The sequence below is a fragment of the Ambystoma mexicanum genome, chromosome 2q, assembly GCF_040938575.1.
Source record: "Ambystoma mexicanum isolate Mex_15411 chromosome 2q, UKY_AmexF1_1, whole genome shotgun sequence".
In the NCBI taxonomy this organism is placed as follows: Eukaryota; Metazoa; Chordata; class Amphibia; order Caudata; family Ambystomatidae; genus Ambystoma; species Ambystoma mexicanum.
The window spans coordinates 906459839-906481597 of record NC_090924.1 but is presented as its reverse complement, the minus strand read 5'-3'; the positions used below and the strand labels follow the sequence as shown (position 1 = coordinate 906481597).

General features: G+C 47.4%; 1 protein-coding gene across 4 annotated transcripts in view; it reads right to left on the bottom strand.

The window, feature by feature from the left end:
• The window catches only part of PALS2 (protein associated with LIN7 2, MAGUK p55 family member), a 1716257-nt gene that overhangs the window by 784560 nt on the left and 909938 nt on the right, over nucleotides 1-21759 (bottom strand). The gene's annotated exons all lie outside the window — the stretch shown is intronic.

Genomic DNA, 21759 nt, shown 5'->3' with positions numbered 1-21759 from the left:
TGTGTGTGCCACTGTCATCGTGTGTGGCTTCCATAGTGATGCCGCTGGCATGCCTTTCGGAGGGGGGGGGGGAGGGTGGGCCAGAGGGGACTGGCACTTGGAAAGCTGCTCCCGATCCATCTTCATTGTGGCTGTGCGCTAAACACCACCTCCTCTGACTCTTCGGTACTTTCTGGCACCTGTATAGCAGCCTTGGCCTGCATGGTGTGGGCTGCCCAACTTTTAGTACACCGGTCTTAGAGAGTTTTGGGTCAAAAAAGCTGGCAGGCGTTTTTCAGGGTGATCTCGGGGAAGGAATTGATTGCACACCTTATGGGTATCCTTCCAGGGATACATTTTATGACATGAGGGGCAGACTTTAAAGGAAGTGTTTGCCATGATGAGGGGAACTTGCAAAGGTGCAAGTAGAAAAAAGGGGATGTGAAAAGGTTGGCATTCTCTAAGGGATGTGTGGAATGTGAACTCCCCATCCCTCCTCCCCACTGAATAGGGCAAGGCCTGAGGTAGATGGAAGCCGCGGCGGCAGTCGATGAGTCTCACGGCGATGAGCTTCGTCTGTTGAAAGCCCAGTCGAGAAGAACTGTTAGTCGTCAGACGCAATATGAATTTTTAATAACAATAAGAAATGAAGGCTACAAGCCACGAGCTCCGCAACTTGCGACCCTACACTATGGAGGAAAAAAATAATCTGAGGGACGACGCGTGAAGGACCATGGGTACTACTGATGTCACGCTAGGGATAATATTACAGATACTCCCAGTTCATGTCCCTTATTGACTTTCGAAAAGAAGTCATGCAATACTTAGCACGTACCACTAGATGCCGGCCTATGCAAAGCATGTAATTCTAAGCAGATCCACAAGCCTCCGAAACATTATATACACTTTTTAAGATTTACATTTTGATATTTACACTGCTGTGTGTATTCTCAAACAGGAAGAGTAACCACGTATTTGCACTTTATTTTGATCTAGGTCTTATAAATAAAGGTTGCGATATCTCACGTGTAGTTGGCGGCTTACAACTGAGCATTTAACCCACAAACAATATTGAGATATATATCGTATGGAAAAAGTTAATTACCTGTAACTGTTGTTCTCCAGCATGGGTCTGGCATGGATTCACATGCTCATGAATATTCCCTGTCGTCAGGCTGGGAATCCTCGGTAAAGAAAAAAAATCAGTTTCACTTCTGAACTGTCTTTCTCCTAACAACCAATCACTGGTCTCTGGGTCATACTGCCCCCAGCCAATGACTGCCCTCTACCTAAGCCCCTCCTATGGCAGCCAAATTTGGTAGGCCGTAAAGTGGCAGTAGGACCAAGAGAAGAGCCGCAGAGGGGTAGGAGGGAGGGTTCGCATGTGAATCCATGGCAGACCCATGCTGGAGAAAAACAGTTACAGGTAAGTAACTTGTTCCTTCTCCAGCACGGGGTCTGGCATGGATTCACATGCGCATGAATAAATAATACATAGCAGTACACACATGCATAACCACTGGAGGTGGCAGGGCTCAATATTAAGCATCTCAACATTAAGCATCTCAACATTAAGCATCTCAACATTAAGCATCTCTTACCTCCTCACCAGGCTGACCTTCAAGCAAACAGGTTGCGCAGCACTGCTTGGCCGACTCTGGACTCCTCCCTGGAATCCCGTTCGACGCAGTAGAATCTCGTGAAGATGTGCGTCAACCTCCACGTAGCAGCCCTGCAGATGTCCAGCAGGGGCACACCAGACAGGAACGCCGTAGTTGCAGCGATCACTCTGATCGAATGGGCTCTCGGACGGCCAGGCGGTTTGCTAACCAGTGACAATGGGTGATTCAGCTGAAGAGCCACCTGGAAATGGAAGCCTTGGAAAGGGCCTTCCCTTGGTTCACAGGGCCAAAGTGCACAAACAGCTCTGATGTCATCTGAAAACACTTTGTGCGGTCCACAAAGAACTTCAGCGCTCTAGCCACATCCAGCGAGTGCAAAGCCCTCTCAGCCGGCAACAAAGGCGACGGGAAGAAAACAGGTAACACCAAGGGCTTGTTGGGATGGAAGTCCGACGGCACCTTGGGCATGAAGGAAGGGTGCGTCCGCAGCACCACCCTCGTTTCGTGAAATGTTAAGTACAGAGGTTTACAGGAGAGGGTCTAGATCTCTCCCACTCGTCGCGCTGAGGTGATGGCCTCAAGAAACGCAGTCTTCCACGATAGAAATTTCAGTGGCGCCGAATGCATAGGCTCAAACGGAGGACCCATGAGCCTAATCAGCACCACAATGAGCTCCCACGCCAGGGCTGGAGCCTTCACAGGCGGGAACGAGCGGAAAAGTCCTTTCATGAACGCCTTGACCAGGCAGTGCAACCACAGCAATGCCCGCCCCGGAGTTCTGGTGTAGCGGGAGATGGCTGCCAGATTAATCTTGATGGAAGCGTGCGCCAGCCCCGCTTTGGCCAGCGACAGCAAGTACGGCAGCAATTGAGGGGGCGTAATCCATAGAGGGTTTATATTCTGTGCACGGCACCAGACTATGAACCTCTTCCATTTACGTCCGTAACACTTCAGTGTGGACGAAGCCCTGGCCTTGGCGAGTACCTCCATGCAGTCTGCCGGGATCTCGTATCCTCCAAACTCTAGTGCTGCAGGAGCCAGGCCTGCAAGTTCAGCGACCCCTGGTCGTGGTGCAGAATCGCGCCTCCTTCCCTGGCAAGCAGATCTGCGTCTGCCGGAAGTCTGACTGGAGGGGACGCTGACAAGTCCAGAAGGTCCGTGTACCATATTTGTCTCGGCCACGTCAGTGCGACGAGGATCATCCTGCACTGGGACCGTCTGAGTTGATTGATGAGACGTAGAAGCAACGGCGGGAACGCATAGAAAAACAGGCCGTCTCAGGGGAAAGAACGCATCCCCCCATGCTTCCCGGCTGGGGAAACCTGATGGCGAACCTTCGGCACTTGGTTTTCGTCGCCGACGCAAACAGATTGATGTGGGGATTGCCCCATCGTCAAAACAGAAGAGACACTTGATCGTGCCGAAGCTCCCACTCGTGGCACGAGCGCAGCTCCCTGCTGAGGGAGTCGGCGATGATGTTCTTTACTCCCGCTAGATTAAACGGGACGAGGAATATCCCCTGGGCCATGGCCCAGTGCCATAGGTCCTGTGCATCTCTGGAGAGTGCTGGGGTTCTGGTGCCCCCCCTGCTTCCGGATGTAGAACATCGTGGTGGTGTTGTCCGTGAAGTGAAGACCCGTACCACATTGCCCTTGAGGGACGGAAGGACTTGAGGGCCCAAAATACTGCCCGTAGCTTCAGCATGTTGATATGTACTGACTTCTCCTCCAGCAGCCACAGGCCTCTTGCCTGGAGACCTCCGGTGTGCGCGCCCCATCCTTCCAGGGAGGCGTCCGTTGTGACCGTCGTCTGATGAGGTGGGGTCTGGAAGTTCGTGCCCTCCGACAGATGTGCTCAGACCCCCACCCCACCACCGAATAGCTCGACGGAACATCTCGTCAAGAGAGATCTTATCCTTGAAGCTTCCCGATACCTGGATCCAATGGGCGTCGAGGTACTATTGCAGTGGCTGCATCCGCAGCCTGCAGAGTCGAACGAGGTATATGCATGACGACATCATGCCGAGAAGGGATTTGATGGACCTCACCCTTGCGATCTTCAGGGTCAACAGCCGTTGCACCTTGCCCAGGATGGCCACTATCCTTTCCTCCGACGGAGACGCTATGCACGACACCGTGTTGAGTCGAGACCCCAGAAACAGAGCATCTTGCAATGGCACCAAGCAAGACTTCGCATAGTTCACCGAGAACCCCAGCTCTGTCAGCAGCTGGACGGTTTCCGTCGTGTGAGCGAAGGCCATCTCCCTCAATTTCGCTCCGATGAGCCAGTCGTTCAGGTAGGGGTGAACATGGATCCCTCGTAGGCACAGTTGCGTCGCCGCTGGCGCCAGACACTTGGCGAAGACCCTTGGCGCCGACTTTAGTCCGAAGGGAAGGGTCTTGAAGTAATAGTGCTGCCCTTGAACTACGAAATGCAGGAACTTGCTGTGTCCCTTGTGGATGGGGATGTGAAAGTAAGCATCCTCCATGTCCAAAGACGACAGGAAATCCCCTTCTTCCAGCTGTCCTAGCATGTGCTGAAGGGTGACCATCCGGAACTTCTGGGATGGGACGTACTTATTCAGGCGTCGGAGGTCCAGGATGAGTCTCCAACCGCCAGTTTTCTTCTTGACGAGGAAGTACAGAGTACACTCTGAAGCCTCTTTGGGACAAGTTCTATCGCGCTCTTCCTCAGCATGGCCCGTATGAGGGACGTAGTTTTCCTGTCTGGCCACAGATGGTATACGCAGACACTTCCGTTGTAACACCAGAGTGTGTCCGTGGACCAGCGCGTCCATCACCCAACGGTTGGTGGAGAAGGTCTTCCACATGCCGACGAAGTTCGCCAGCCGGTCTCCCACCGGGGTGTGCGGGTGGGGTCCCGACATCCCTGCTGCTTCAGTCCTGCTTTGCCATGGAGAAGCCGCCTTGGGGACTTTGGCGACGACCTCTGGGCTTGCTGCGGCCCCTGTAGGCCTCCTGGGTCGAAGAGCGAGACGGTTGACGGAAAGATGACGAGAATCCACCGTAGCCTTTGGAGGAACCCTGGGACTTTCCTCCGGAGGTCTGAAAGGACGACCGTCGCTGCTGAAGCGCGCCCAAAGCATGCGCCGTGTCGGTATCCGCAATGATGGCCTGAAGAGACTCGTCCACAGCCTGGCCAAACAAGTTATCCCTGTCGAAGGGCATGTCCAACACCCTGGACTGCACATCCTGGTGGAAGTTAGTGGCCTTCAACCAACTCCTCCGACGAAGGCAAACGACATTGCCACCTCGCCTTCCTGCAGAATCTCCAGCGCTTCCGCTCTCTTGTCGTTGGGGAAGAAGTCCAGGAGGGGAGCGATCTTGAACCAGAGCTCCCCATCATAACGAGCCACAATGGACATGGCGCTGGCCGCCTTGATGGTCGTCGCTGCTGACGAGATGCCCCCGTCGTCCCATGGAGTCCAGCTTTTTTCCCTCGCTGTCCGGGAGGGCAGAGGACGTTGACACAGAGGAACCCGCAGACTTCTTCCTTGCCGCCGCCGAGACCACAGGATCAGGGAAAAGCTGTGATCTCAAGTACTTGGTTGAAGAGTCTGGCATCCTGTACTTTTTCTCCTACCGGTCCCTCTTTCGCCGGGGACGGGTTCTTCATGAGGGACAGTCCCTCATCCCAAATGTCGTCCAACAGCAGGATAGACAGCACAGTCTTCCTCTTGGCTTCCCTGCACTGGTAAAGGAAGTCCTCCTCCTTGGCAATCAGTTGGAACAACTCCGGGGCCTCGAGATCATGGCGTGAAACAAGGCAATCTCGTCGGGCGGCGAGGCTCTGTGCGACGGGGATGGGAGATCCACTCCGCCACCGCCTTTCGTACCAGTCATCGCCGTATCCGGTTCCATCTCGTCCCTTGGTGGAGGGGAGGAAGGTGATGGATGGTAAAGAGGTGGAGGGTGAACTCTTCTTCTTGTGCGGGGGTTCAACTGACGGCCCAGGTGCTGCAAGGTCTCCTGGCAGCGACAGGGGCATCCTTGTCCAAATCTCAGAGCACAAGGTGTGCAAAGCCTGAAGGATGTCCATCGAAATGTCCTGAGGTGGCTGCAACAGAGGGGAAGGCGGCATTGGCGTAGCGTCCTCTGGCTCCACGCCGCCCGGCTCCTCCTCGTGGGTATCTTCGCCACTCTCCACATCTCGTAGGACCTGGCCTCTACTGACTTTTCATTCAAGACGGTTTTAAGAACAGCAAGCTCCTCGGAGGAGGAGATGTCTGTGCCTTGCAGGACTACCGTGCTCCCCCAACCCTTCTTCTCTGTCAGGGGAGACTGCCTCAGGGAGATGACTGGCATCATCTTCACCGGTGTATTCTCTACGGGCAGAAAAGATGATTCCCTCCTGGCCGGCAGGGAAACTCTTGCTCTGGAACCTGTATCAACGGCCTTCACCAGGGACGCCACCACTCCTTCAATGGAGCTTTTCGCCGGGTGAACCTGGGCCTTCGTGACCATGGTTGCTCCCCTTTGGCCTTCTCCGTCAGAGCCGACTGTGGCTTCTCCAGAAGCTTACCTGGGTGTTCCGACTTCCTCTTCTTCGCCGAGCCGGACCGTCGGCTCGTGGTCGAGGGTGCCGGAGATGCTGTGTCCGACCTGGCCGTGGATGAGCCCGCCCCAACAGCACTCCCAGTGCCCGCAGACTTGCGGTGCTTTGCCTTTTGTTGGGCCCCCGTCGCCAGGGAGCCCTCAAAGGTCTTAGAGGACTGCTCGGATTTCTTATTTCGGCTGGGTGACCGGGGCTCACCCGACTGGAGCCGCTCGCAACGGTCCTTCATGGTGCGGGGCACCATATCCTTGTAGAACGCACAGGCCTCCTCCACGTGTGTCTGGTTGGTATGCAGGCAGTAGAGGCACAGGGAGTGCCCATCGTCCAGGAAAATGTTCCATAGGCCACATCCTGGGCAAATCCTGAACAGAGGCGTCGAGTCTCCTATCTTCAGCTATGTCCACGCGGCCCAGGCCTCCAGGAATCTTCTGGAATCCTCCAAGAAGGGAACTCGACAAAATTTTTAAAAAATAAATAAATCGCCCTTGAGGGGCGTACACTGTTCCGCCGTAGGATCCCTGTTAGTCGGACGATGGATCGATGGAGCTTGAGGCTCGATTGACCAAAAAAAGTAGAACAAACTAAGAAAAATCGCAAACGCTGTAAAAGCGCAAGAGCTATAGCACAAAGACTCCCAACACATGAACGTGTGGTAAAAATATAAATATGGCTGCCAGACGAGCTGGGGGCAGTATGACCCAGAGACCGGTGATTGGTGGTTAGGAGAAAGACAGTTCAGAAGTGAAACCGAAACTGATTTTTTCTTTACCGAGGATTCCCAGCCTGACGACGGGGAACATTCATGAGCATGTGAATCCATGCCAGACCCCATGCCGGAGAAATAACTATTCAGCCCAAAAATATCGAGATATGACTTTTGGTCCATATCGCCCAGCCCTAGGATGGCGCACTGAGTTGTTCCACATTGCACACAAGAACATTTTGTTCTAGGTGTCTTTGTGAAAGGGTATTACACAGCACACACATCCAGATTTCTCCAAGGTAACGCTTCAAATTGTTTCATTCCATATACTTTTGTGCTTCACATCTGGGTGTTCCGGTAAAGGGTATTGCATTGAGCTCTTCCAAACAAGCTACTGGCACGGCTGTGAATTAACTATATGCCATGAGGATCCCTTTTCCCCCACTAACCCATACTGAAACTCTCAACATTCCTCCAAACAGCACACACAAACGAACTAAGTCACATCTATAACACCTCCACCCTCCCCCACACTGACACCCAACAGCAATTCTACACAACTCTTTCAACTACTCGCACACATGAAATACGGCCAGTGCCCCCACCCCATGGGCATACAAAGCCTCCCATATGGCATTGCCTGCCAACCTACACCACCTACAAACAAACCTGCACAGTGATTGGTCTTCCCAAAAAGAAACTACCAACACCACGGCAAAAGACCTCTTGGGCTTTCCCTCACCTCCCACTAACAAACCCAAACCCTTCTCTTATTTTCAGATCCGCCAGACAGCCTAGAAACCATGCAAATGATGGATGTGTGCGGTATAAATTCAATGAACATAACAGTCAGGTTAAAACCACCTCCCAGACACATTCACAGACAAAATGTTTGGTCACTTTCACCACGTGGTGCAGATTGATACAGTAGCCCGTAATGTGAAAATAACATCAATTCAATGATGCCAGAGCAATACCGGCACTGGGTTATATAAAAACAGCAGTAAATGGTACTGTTCACTACTGGGATTTCTTACTATATTAATTTACCTCCCCACGCCCACCGGACCCTTAATTAACTTTTCCCAACATTACCACTGCCGCTTTGAAGATAACCAATATCTGACATGCTTGCCTACATTTGGTTAGTTTGATAGTAAGCATTGTTGCTGCAGTTATTTGATTTAATTCGAAAGAGATGAAAAAGCCAACTAAAGAAGATTCTGCAGAAAAGGGTGCAGACTTTTGTGGGCTGCAATTCCTGCTGTTGGATGCAGAGAGCTCTGAGCGTTTGTGTGTCTGTCCCTAACACCCAACCCTTTACGTTCACCAGGGCAAGAGTTTACAAAGCCTGCGGGAAAGGACTCAGGCTGTTGAGGCTTTTTGGACGTCATGTGTGCAGATGGTTATGTGAAGATTTAATTAACTGGCCTATTTGTTATCTTGGCCAATGGTAAAGGTTTCAACTATTTCGGAGCAATATCATTGCACAGTATAGTGTTACTATAATCCCACTAAGGCAGTGGTCTTCAAACTGTGGGGCTGGCTCCCGTCAGGGGGCCTGAAGAATGCCGGGTGTGAGGATGGCGCGAGGCTCTTTAAAAAGGGATTACATTGACTGTTTTTAATAGAAAATATAAGCGTTTAATAGCAAATAAGCAGTTCCAGCTTTTGGGCTATGGGGGCTCGGAAATAATATTTTTACTCAAGAGGGGTGGTGGGGTAGCTCTGTATAATCATTTGTGGGAAGCTTGCCGCATTTATCTATTTTGCATGAATATACGCTTGCTGTTAAAATCCTCTATGCCCCATTTAAAGAACTTACCTTAAGAGATGGCAGAAAAAGGGAAGTTAGCTTTAGTTTATGGCTTGGAATTCAACTGTTCATATCTGTGCTTATTAATCATATTTGAGGAGTACTGTAATCACCATACTGCACCTGAAACGATTACAATCTACAGTAAAGGCGGAGAATAATGAGTGTCCGATAATGCGTGCTTGGCCAAAGACTGAGGGAAGGGTGGTCCGACTTGGGGAGCACCTTAAACAAGTTGGGCATGCTCTCTGAAACTCATTAATTACTTGTCTTGCCTTTTATTTGTCTTACCTAGGAGCTTGCAAGTAAACGGAGGGCTTTGCTTCCCTATCTCTTCATCACAAATTGCTTCAATGAATGAAGCACACAGTACTGAGAGAAAATTAAATGTTAAGTGCCCTGGGGTGGCAGCTGGGACAAACTGCACGAATTGCATTGTACCACTCCCCCTTATCAGCGATTATTACTAACAATTTGTACCTTATGGTGCAAGTAAATCTTTGGTGTACACTAAGTTGCCTTTTAAATCGGTGTCAAACGTATTGCTTTGCCAGTAACTGTTTCAGAGCCCCTTATTGAAGTTCCTGTCTAAAAAAAACTAAAAGGGTGGAAGGAGGTCTCATCCCTGTGGAGGTCCATTCACATTGTGATCTGCAATCAAGATCTGATCCAACTAATCCTACTGTTTTACCTGAGCTTTATGTGGCATCCAAAGACATTCCATGCTCCAATAGGCTTTCCCCTCTTTTAGATATGGAAGACAATACTTTACCTACCCAATTTAAGGTCATCACTCTGCTGATTGTGATACAGGAGACCATACGCATGTTTTACCCCCTATAGCTAACTTTATTCAGTTATCGCTGTCTGGTGGACCAGACACTGGTTGCTACCCTCGCCATAGTGTTATAAAGGCAGACGTGAGGAACTGAGATAAGAGCTCTACATTTTAAGTATTCAAACAGGGTGATCAGCCTTTTTGGACATTTAATCCTGTTTATTTTACTAAGGGTTTCTAAATCAGCTAGGCGCTTGGGAAATATTTCTCTTGTCAACAAAGGTTTACATTGGTTCAGGCAAACCACAGGTGGTTTGTCAATTATTTACAGTGACATCTTAGAGCTGGAGGGTTTAATAAGAGACCGTGTTACTGGCAACCCAGAGTAAGATTAAATTGAACATCATCAATAGTGATTTATCGGCTGGTCTCTTGGCAATCTAATTTAGATCTCTCCCCCATCCAGGATCAAGAATTCAGAACCGAGGTTAAACCAACAGTTGATCCTTAGCTGAGCAATCATTAATGATTTATTCCCCATGGGACTCTTCTCTTTGTATACTGCAGGATATGGATGAGTAAGATTGACATCATCCATCCATTATATCAGTGCCACATAATTGTCCCCTCAGACCAGGTGAGAAGCCCAGGGCAAAAAGTGATCACGATCCAGTAAGTCAGATCCTTGATTGAGAGCCTTGCCTAAGGTCATCAATTTATAATAGGGATATGACAGTTGTAGGTCTAAGAAGCAAAAATGGCAGATTGCAGAAATGGGAATCTTTATATCTTCAAACATGTTGCCTAGGGTTTATAAAATTCTATCCCATCTATTTTGCAAGCCTTTGGATACAATTGCCAGCCTTTGAGTACCAAGGGACTTAATCTGGTCAAATTGATTAGACCTTTTGTTACACACCTGAGTGTTTACATCAAACATCTCACAGGGATAGGCCCTTCTTGATTCCATAAGGAATGAAGAATGCCAAAAGTGCTCTTGGCAGTACTTCAGTGCCCAACTAATACCAACTACCAGAGAGTGAGGAGGCTTAGAACTAAAAACAAACCCTAATTAAAAGGAAAAAAGGCGGCAGTAGTAGAGTCTAATTGTGATAATTTGCAGCAGGCTGTAGACGATAGGAATCGGTTAGCTTTTTCGAAAATGTTGATCATGATCTGAAAATAAATCTTTAGGCATAGAGACATGCATTAATAAATCTAGATGTTTTACTAGTTTTAAGGGGGTGCATCAGGGAGATAGCTTAAAACAGTGTGTGGCATACAACCGTAGTACTTAATATGTCCCCTGAACACAAGGAGTGTTTAATTTTTCCGGAAGCGGAAGTGGGTGTAGCCCTAGATTAACAAAATAAGGGCAAGGCTCCAGGACCAGATTCCTTTTCTGTAGATTCATTTAAGTCTGAACCCTGGAAAGTGGCAACTTTTTTAAACCAAATTAATCTAATGAATAGAGACAATTCCCCCCCCACATTGCGTTTGGAGGAGATTGTACCTATATTTAAAAATAATGACTGGTGACACCACCAATTACAAGTCGATATTCCTAATAGATTGTTATGGGAAAGTTTATGGGAATATCTTAAACGAATGCCAGAGCTGAGCCAATGGGTTAATACGAGTTATTTTTAATCATGTACAGCCAGGTTTTTAGGACAGGTGCGGTAACAGTAGATCACTCCAAAATTATGTTACAAACATATGTTACCTTAAAAGGGGTGCCATATTAAATATTGTTTGTTGAACTCAGTGCAGATTTTGATGGAGTGAAGAGACCTCTACTTTGAGTCACAGAACAGCTCAGAAGTAGAGACCCAACTTTTTAGGACAATTATCTCACATTATACACAGAATGTCACATCATTTAGATGGAATGATGGCAGCAAATGTATTTACCATTTGTTGAATACAAATAAAAAGGGGCTGCGATAAAGGTATACCCATCGCGATCCGAACAAAAATGTCCCTCCAAGCAAACAAACTAAAGAAAGTTGACCTTGGGTCCAAAATATTTCTGACCCTCACACTAACATACAACCAAAGTGTGAAAGGGAAATCTATCTGTTTGCAGCTAAACAAAAATGTGCAACAATTCAAAATTATAACTTCAATAAAGTAATCCTTGTGCCCAGAATTGTCCTCTCTTCCCCTGGATCAATTCAGGAAGACTTTTGAAAGTTCTGTTCCAACAATATTCTATTCAGTTCAATGTAAATGGTCACTTTCATCCCCCATGTCTCTCAAATTGGCAAAACAAATGTCTTGTCCATAGAACACTGGTTCAAAAGCAAAGCAACTGTTTCTTTCACAAAGTATTCCTTCCAAGATGCCAAATAAATTACTCTGGATGCAACAGTCTTTCTCATAGAATAATCTTGTCACAATGGAAAAACAAGTCTCTCTTGTTGCACAATAGTCAAAATGATAAAGCAAATATTTTCTTCCCACCACACTCTTTATGACCGTTTTTCTCCTTTAAAGCAACTTTTCCCAGTTCACTCGCCTGCCAGGATCGTTTTCACTTTTACTTAACTGTTCCTCTCCTGCCAGGAATGGTTTAACTTTTACATAACTGTTAAAGTTTCTCTGCATGTGGCATTGTTTGTTCCAAATTTCTTCACACCATCAGACCATATGAGGAGAGTTGTACCCTTTTAGCCCGTCTGTTCTACTTGGTCAGTGTTCAATAATACTCCTCCTCCTCCTCCTCCTCCTCTTCCTCGCATAGTAAGGTGCACCATTTTTAAATCTCCCAAAAAGCTGATGATTAGAACTAGTCTGCACCTTTGGCTTAAGGTTATTGCTGTTCCGCATTGACCCTTCTTTCTTCTTCATCCCTGTACCATAGGTATTATGGGAATTGAAGACCATAACATTTTTATACTTTCCAAGGCTATATTGTTTCAATTGTCGGTTGCACTCAAGTTTGTCATAAACAGAAGATGTTATGTGGATATGATGTGCAGTGATATAATGTTCAGGACTTTTACCCATGACAATCATAATCGGGGGACGTCACATGCGAGTCATGGATTCCTAAGGTGTAAAACGTATTAAGTTTAAATGGTTTCTCATAAAATGTTCTTTGGGTTTTAACATGGGAGGGACTTGCACAGTGATGGCATGCCATTAGAAATTTGAGAATGATAAGATCTTCATCCTCATAAAAAGAAGAATACTGCGTTCCTCCAAGTGGAGTCACCACTTCTCCCTAACGGCCATCTCCTCCCATGTGATCCTCCCTCATAATGCCAGAGTCAGGATCACGCCTTCCCCTGACCACTTGGAAGATTTTAGGCTGGTGATCAGTAATGACTCAGCAGGATTCATCACACTCTCTCTGAGTATATTTCTGGAAAGGGGTTAATGGAAATCCCAAATTCATAAAAGTGAGGATAAAAAGACACAGGGGTGACAATGGATTTCTATAAATGCTTTGGGGACAAGCAGTATCATCCATTAGAGAGCTTAAGAACGTACAGCAATTTTAAATGATGCAGTACTCTGGGAATATAACATTGAGCGCCTGACGAAAATAGTGCATGCCCTTCCATTGAATATATGTCCAAATTAAAACATGTATTATTATGGTTAAGAATATGCTCTAATCTCACTCTCCTGAAGTATAAAGAAGCAATGCTGGATGTACTCTGGGTCAGATACTTATGGTTTCACCTTTCATGTGAAATCTCTTGCAGCTCAATAGAATTTTCACACTGATAGAAAACTGGATGATGCGCAATAACTTGGCACTAAACTAAAACAAAACAGAATTGATGATAGTTGGAAACTTCAAGTACCTTGCAAAACTGGACCCTGCCTATAAATCATTTATGTTGGGATCAGTCGAAATTCTTCCCCAAACAAAACTAAAAATTCTGGGTGTGGTTTTAGACCAGATGCGTAATATGAGAGCCCACATAAGCAACACTGTTTCAGCGTCTACTATGTGAAATTGCTTGCCCATTTGAGACCCTTTATTTCGCAAGCCAATGCGGAATCCATTGCCAGAGCCATTGTGGGGGCAAAGATTGACTACTGCAGTAGTATTTTGGTCGGTCTCTGCAAAGGTGATTCCAACAGACTTCAGGTGGTCCAGAAAATTGCCGTAAGAGTAATCACTGGCCTAGCCCGCCGGGACCACGTCTCCGAGGCTAGGCGCGCCCTTATATTGGCTCCCAGTCGAGGCCCGAGCCAAGTTCCGATTACCAACAATCATCTTTAAATGTAGACTTGGAATAATGCCCACATATTTGCAAGACCTTATCATAGAGAAGGCCAGCAGCAGATCGTTAAGATCATGCAACCAGAGCCTCCTGGTGCTTCTGCGATGTAAACTAAAGAAGGTGGAGGATGGGGCCTTCTTTATTGTCGCACCTTGACGGTCTTTAAGAAAGCTCTTAAGACGTGGCTTTTCTATTGACCACTGGTTTGACATTAACCAAAGGCTCACTTCAACCCGCTGGGAGTTTTGCCCTACCTGTTTCCTGTATTATCTGTCTCATCTGCGCCCTCACGCCTCAGGGTCCATGGCTGCACGATACAAATGAAAGTAAAAAAATATAAAAGACACTAAATCTGGATCAGCTATGGCAGAGAACAGAAATAAGAGTAAACTTACATTCTGGTACTGGGCTCTCTCAGGTACCCTCGGAACCTCATGGAAGAATTCTTGTATAGAATGAAACCTTGCATGTAAGCAAAGTATAGGTCAAGAAAAGCATCTATTTAAAATTCTGTTTATGAATATTACCCCTAGCCAGCTTTAATGCTCATTGGAGACCAGCAAATGCTGCAAAATGCCTTAAGTGCACTTGATTAATGAGGATGAGCTTCACTTGTTTTATGTGTAGCACAAGCTTATAAGATCACATAGGCTTGTAACAACATTAAAGACTGGAGGGATTCTAACTGTGAATGGGGCAATCAATTTGTGTAAACTTCACAGGAGAAAGTGGTTTTTCCAGGCACCACTTATTGGTTTAAGGCTTGGCAAAGGAAATGGAGAAAGGTTCTTACCGGCAACTCTGAAGTGGAAGAAGTGGAATATTCCACTTCTTCAGGTTGGGAACCCTGGATTCCCAGCCTGAAGGGGAATATTCACAGCATGTGAATCAATGAAAGATACCAATACTGGAGAAATACCTATTTCCATATATTTAAAACAAAAATTATTTCAGATGGAGTATGTTTATTACCTGTAACTCCTGTTCTCCTGCATTGGTATCTTTCATAGATTCACATGCTGTGAATATTCCCCGTCAGGCTGGGAATTCTCGGTTACTTTTTGATTCCCCTTGCCCTAGGCAATAAGAACCTACATTTTGTAGCTTAACACCCTTGCTTGAGTAGCCCAAGACTAGACCCGTCTCTTCCTATTACCTCAGATTCTGACCGTGTGGTAATAGATGTCCATAGGGTGCTAGTGGGTTTACCTGAAGGTGCGGACGAAGGGTGCATGTGAATCTATGAAAGATACCAATGATGGAGAACAGGAGTTACAGGTAAGAAACATACTCCTTCTCCAGCATTGGATCTTTCATAGGTTCACATGTTGTGAATAGACTATCTATACAGACACAAGAGGTGCATGCAGGTAAAAACCCCACTAGCACCCTATGCAGCAAATCCATAGGATCGTACCTTAATGGAACAGGCGCTCTAGGACTGCTCTCCCTGTAAGCACTTCTTTGGTATGCTGCTTCTCCAGGCAGAAGTGCCTTGTACAAGTATGCAGCAGCAACCAGGATGCAGCTTGGCAGAGGTCTATGATCAGGACCCCGATCACCATCCGGCAGACGCAGCTGTAGCTCGTGTTGAATGTGCATGTGGGGGAGCCTAGGGGGGCTTCCCCACTGACTAGTGGCAGAAGACAATAGCTGATGAGATCCATCTTGCTATGCTTTGTTTGGATATAGCATTGCCTTTATTTGTAGGGCCATACGCCATGAAAAGTTGTGTTGAATCCTGAAGGACTGTGTCCTGTCAATGTAGTATTTTAACGCCCGCTTGAGATCGAGCAAGTGTAACGCTGCATCTGACAGAGTTGTCAGCTTGCTAAAGAAAACCGGTAATGTTACCATGGAATTATTGTGAAAATCCGTTGGTACTTTCGGAAAGAATCTTGGGTTTGTCATGAGAAGTACCCTGGCCTTTTGGAACCATAAGTAGAGCTGGTTGACTGAGGGCCTGCAGCTCCCACACGCTCCTCGCTGACAAACACCCACCAAGAAAGCTACTTTCCACGACAGGTATCCCAGCAGTGCAGAGGTCAGAGGCTCAAATGGTTTCCTCATGAGCCCCGAGCATGGTATTGAAGCTCCATGCTGGCGATAGCCGTTTTACTGCCGGAAAGCTTGTAAACAAGCCTTTGAGGAAATGCTTTATGAGCCTGCGTCCGTAGAGGGAAATGCCTTTCTCTTGTCTAGTGTATCTAGAGATGGCTACCATAATAGAGTTGTGAGCCAGGCCCTGTTTGGCCAGGCATAGCAGGTATGGCAGCACCTCTTTCGGTGTCACCCGGAAGGGGTGGAGCCCTTCCTGGTGCTGTTGGCATTGGGTTTCACACCACATGCAAAAAATGCTTCTACTACAAGCGGTATGATTTGTTAGTGGCGGGGGCTCTCGCCTACATTCTTGCAATATGTTTAGGCTTCCAAACTCTACAAAGTAAGGAGGCACACCGTCAGACGAAGTGATTGGAGATCATGGTGTAGGATTTTCCCCATGCCCTGTGTTATGATGTCTGGTTGATTGCTGAGTCGGATGGGCTTGTCCCTGGAGAGCTGTACTACATCGGAGTACCAGGTGTGGCCAGGCCAGTCTGGCGCGATGAGGATCACCTTGCATATGTGTTTGATTGTATGGTTTTGCGCAGGATTGGGAACAGACGGCAGGCGTACGCGAAGAGGCTGTCCCACAGAAAAGCGAACGTGTTTCCCATTGAGCCCTTTTTGGGGTGCCCTGCTGGCGTACCTGGCACACTTCTTGGTGTGGATCATGGCAAACAGGTCCACTGTTGGCTGAGCCTATTGCTGGAATAGGGACTGCAGCGTGGTGGAGCTCTCATTCATGGTTTTGGGACATTTGCCTGCTCAGGCTGTCCGCTGTCTGATTCTGTATCCCTGGATGGTGGAATGCCTGAATACTGGTCCTGTGGGCAATTGCCCAGTGCCATGTCTGTTGGGCCTCCTTGAATATACTGAAAGACTGTCCAGAGGACATTAATTTATATTAAAGTATCAACATTTATTTAGCACAATACAAAATGTATAAGGAGTGAATTAATCATGCATTAATCAACACTTCCAAATTAATTTGCGTTGCAGGAAAACAAACTTAAAAACATAACAATTTATCATACTGATGGTGATCCATTCACTCATTCGTCCACATTAGGTGCCAAGCATTCATCCACAAACTGCTAAAACATACCAAAATACATTGTGTGTAATAGAACATTCTTATGATCACAACAAACAATCCTATTTCAAAAAGTGCATTCAATGTTGAAGATCACTACAATTGTACAACATGTGATCAACTAGTGGAGTGGATCGAATTAATGTAGAGCATAGGATCCCATATCCCCCACATTCTTCAACCGGTTTCTACGCATTAGGCTGATTTAGTCAACGTCTTCATCAGGAAATCCATGGAATATACTTGCATCGATGGTTATTTATTTCCACATCGGGACTCAATGGAACAAGCTAGCCAACACCAGAATGGCATGAATGCCTCGCTATTCAAAAGAAATCGGATAGATAGCGTTGTTGCAGTCAGCGGTCTGAATAAGGGCCGTGTTCGTGCCTAGTTGGACGCACTATTTTTATTGTGTGGAAGGTGCATGGAGCTGACTTTAAGACCATAAAACTGAGGTATTTGCGGTGCCCCCGGATGGGTGGGTATGTGAAAATATGCGTCCTGGAGATGCTAGGAAGTCGTGGTGCTGCACTGCTCCTACGACCTGTTGTAACATGATCATAGTGAACTTTATGAATTTGTTTAGCCTCCTTAGATTTAGAATGGGCCTCCAATTTCCGTCTGGTTTGCGGACGACAAAGTACCAGAAGTAGACTTCCCTTCCCCTCTGGTCCCTGAGCTGCACGTCTTGTAGGAGTGCGGTCTTGTGCGCCTGCAGCTGGTAGTTTGGAGATATGGACGGGTGTGTATGTTTGAACTCTAGTAGCTGTGGGATGGGTCGTCACTGTTGGGACTTACCCTGCCGTCCCATTTGGGATCCGGCAGGCTGCTTGCAGTGCTGATTTTGCCTAAAGTCTTAGTTTTTGGTAACACTGGTAGGCTCTCTAGTACCCTTGGGAGTAAATCTGTGAATCCCATAGAGCATTGCCGTCCCTTGTTAAATAAGGACATAGATGCTCTACCAGCTGCTCCCCTGAACTGACGAAAAGGCTGGCATTTTTGCAGGGCTGTTAATGACCTGACCGTGTCAGGATCTGTTTTGATTGTTTTTAGAGCTTTGTCAATCTTGGGTCCGAACAGCTCATCACCCTGAAATGGCATGTCCACTACTTTGTGGTGGACGACCGGCTGGAAATTCGTACATCAGAGCCAAGCTTGTCTACATAGGATCACTCAGTTGCCACCTGTTTCTGCCAGGTCCACTGCCATGTTGATCCACAGGTTGAATGACTTCTCCTTCCTTCAGGATTGATTTTGCCTTCTCATGCTTCTCCTCTGGGAGGTGTTCCAGGATTGGCACAAGTTTATGCCACATTTCCCTATCATATCTGCCAACAATGGCTAGGGAATTGGCCGCTTTACCTGTCATAGCTCGAATTGCTGATACCCTTTTACCAAATGCAGAAGGGGAAGGGTGCACTGATCTGCCCCGTGAAGTAGACCTGGGTCTGACTGGGGCCTGGTATGGTACCGCCGGTTGAGGCGGTGGGAAGGCCGGCGTCACTGGTCTCATTAGAGCTGCATTAAGTTGATTGAGGACTCTCTGCAGGAATGGGAACACCTGCATGGATAGTAGGGCCTGTGGGTTGGATAACAGTACCCTTACTTCCCTTTTTTGTATTTGTAGGTGGGTGGGAGCAGTAGGCAGAGCTGGGCCCGCCCCTTCTGGCTGTGGCGGTGCTGGGCCTACCTCCTCTTGTGGCTGTCCACCAGTTAGGTCACCTTCCTGAATACGACTCCCTGGTATTGATGGTCTATCTGGAGTCTCATCTTGAATAATCACTGACTGTTTTGAGTCCGACTGTTGGTGCTGTGCTTCGATATCCGTATCCACCTCAAACTTTAATAGTTCCTCTGGCATTACATCAGAGTATTGGATAGGCTAGACCGGGCCTATTTGTATGGGCTCCGCTAGTTCAGGAGGCTGTATCTCCTGCAGAGGTTCTTGTTGTTCCGTCGATGGGGCTGCCATCGACTGAGTTGTCGTTGACTGTCAGTGACAGGACCTTCTTCCATGGCTTCTTGGAGCCTGGGGGGGTGTCTTTTCACGCTGCTGAGGTGACGGGACTGTGTTGTCTATGGATTTTTTCGTTGACAAGTCCGATTTATGGTGTGATGCAGACAAGATAGTTTTGTGTAGTGCCATCGATGGGCGAAGTGGTTTTGTGAGTTGTTGAGGTAGTTTGTGCCGTCGATGAGCTGGACTTCATGGACGAACTGGACGTGAGTCGTCATCGACGAGGTAGCTTTATGCAGCGTTGTTGAAGGGTCAGGTGCCCGGTGCTTTGTTGCCATCGGCGGACTATGTGACTTCTGCTGCGCCCTCTGTGGTCATGGTGTGCTAGTGCACCGACTGCGCCACAACGGCTTTCGATGCCCCATGCTTTGGCGTTTTTGGCATAGCATATGACAGCAAGGTACTTATGCCTCCAGTTGTTGTGCATCCCAGGTGATCTTTGTGCCCCCCCCCCCTCATTCTGGGCTCAGTGACGTAGATGGGGCTTCGCCCTCTCTCACTGACTTTGCCTTATGTTTGTGCTGTCATCCTTCTGTTGATTTGCAGCCTTCTGCTGCTGACTTCGGCCCCCACGACACCTGTGCGGGCGACGGCCGGTCCGGCTGTCTGGCTTTTCGGATGCCGCCGGCAGCTTGTAGCCAAGGCAACCCTGTGCTTGATCTTCTTTACTGGCCGTTCCTCTGACCTGGCCCTCTCCCTCGATCACAGTCGTTTCCCCGCTTTTGGTCGACAGAGATATTCCGCATAATTCCCCTCATTGAGGCAGCAGACGAGCCTTCTATGTCCATCTTTGAGAGTCTTGGAGCTCAGACCTCGACAGATAGTGCAGCTTCCGACAGTGTAGTGGGGGTAAAGGCAGTATATGCAGTCGGAATACTTATCTCCTTCATATACATTTTTGAGGCCACAAGTGGCACAAGGCTTAAAAAGGCCCTCAATCCCCCTACACCTCCTCACCTTCAAGGGAACCCCTAGATGTAGTAGAGAAAGTGTTTTCTTCGCAATTGCCGTTCATGAAGAGTTTCACCGAAGATTCTGACTGTGGAAAACTAGAAGACTCCCTCAGCTGAACACGTGGTTAGAATCGGAGGGGAAGAGGAGGGTCTAGTCTAGGGCTACACAAGGTCCCATTGGTTGGGACCAAAAGCACCCATAACAAGGGTGTTAGGCTACAAAATGTAGCTTCGTCTAAGGCAAGGGGAATCAAAAAGTAACCAAGGATTCCCAGCCTGACAATGGGGAATATTCACAGCATGTGAATCTATGAAAGATCCAATGCTGGAGACATTTTAATCTCCAGCATTTGCTCTTCCATAGATTCAAATGATGTGAAAATTCCCAGTCAGGCTTATTCACAGCATGTGAACTTTTGAAAGATACCAATTCTGGAGAACACGAGTTACAGGTAAGAAACGTTCTCCTTATTTTGTAATATAACTTTAGTGTTCTAATGCAAAATGAGGATAGGTTGTTATAGTGCAGGCTTTGTCAAATCTGGATGAAACCATTTTATACATTTTTTTATTTACATTTTTTGTACGAAGATTTTCAGTATACATCTGGCTTGTATGGAAATTCTTCCAAAAAACAAAGCTTATGATAATGTAAAATAGTAACTTCAAGAAAGAAAAAGGGTCAGTCTGAGGAAGGAAACATTAGCGCCCTCCAACCTTGCACAACTGCAAACAATAGGCTCTTGCAAGCAGGGCATTGGTTGAGTTTTTAGCTGAAGCTGGATTTGTGCTTCTTTGCTTCACCAAGGACACTTGTTGGCAGTCTGCCCTCCAAGTCCCTACCATCTCTGCTCCCCCAGGAAGTCGTCCTCTGTCAGGTAAGAGCTAGGCCTGTGGAGTACCACAAAGGTAGCTCCTCCAGGCCCATAGATGATAGAGCAATAGGTAAGGCACTCTGCCCAGAGCTAGAGAGAAAGTGCTCCAATCCTTTCCCCTTCCCCGAGTCTGGGCTGGCTGTTGATTAGCAGAGTGTCTGGACTGTCCTTTAGGAAGTGGGTTGCTCAGATGCCTCTGGACAAGCAGAGATTGCATTGGCTAGAGTACCTCCACTACTTATGTCTGGTGAGAAAGCGCTAATGCATTTACCCTGCCTGGCCCAAAAGTGTGCTAATTACGGTATTAGCGGGCCTTGCTTTGATTTACCCCGAGGACTCCAAGGTACTTGGTCAAACTAATGACACAGTTAGGGATGGACACTAACATTTGCCAATCAAAGGCGGTGGGGGGGGGGGGGCAGGGAAGAAGCAAGGGAAGGGGAATTACCAATACCGATGATTGTGAGGGGGGGTGTGCATGGGAAGGTGGTGCTGGAGATGTCCCAGCATTGGCATCAAGGTCTAGAGGGGTTTATCGGAGTATTTGCAATCATTAATAGCAACCAGCGATCACCCAATCCAGGGGAGGGTCGACCGCAGGCCAGCAACGCCAGGCACATGGGGAGAGGGCTCCACAGATGGGAAGGCAATAAGGTAACCTGCTAGGCACCACAAGCTCCTACACAAACTTCAGGGCCCAGATGAGCACTTTTACAACGGTGAATCCCCAAAATACATGAATCACACCACAGGGCTCTAGTCCAATACGCAGAATTGACTTAAGAGCATTCATAAGTAAAGTTGATTTTATTTTTAATGCCTGAATGATTATCGAAATAAGGGAGCACAGATATGGACATTTCTGTGGATATATGGTAAAACAAATTAATACAAATGTACTTCTTGGTATGGATGATCATGTAACATTGGGTCAATGCACAGTAAAGCTAGAAATAATGTGAAATAAAATAAAACACAATCTATGTAACATTGTACCA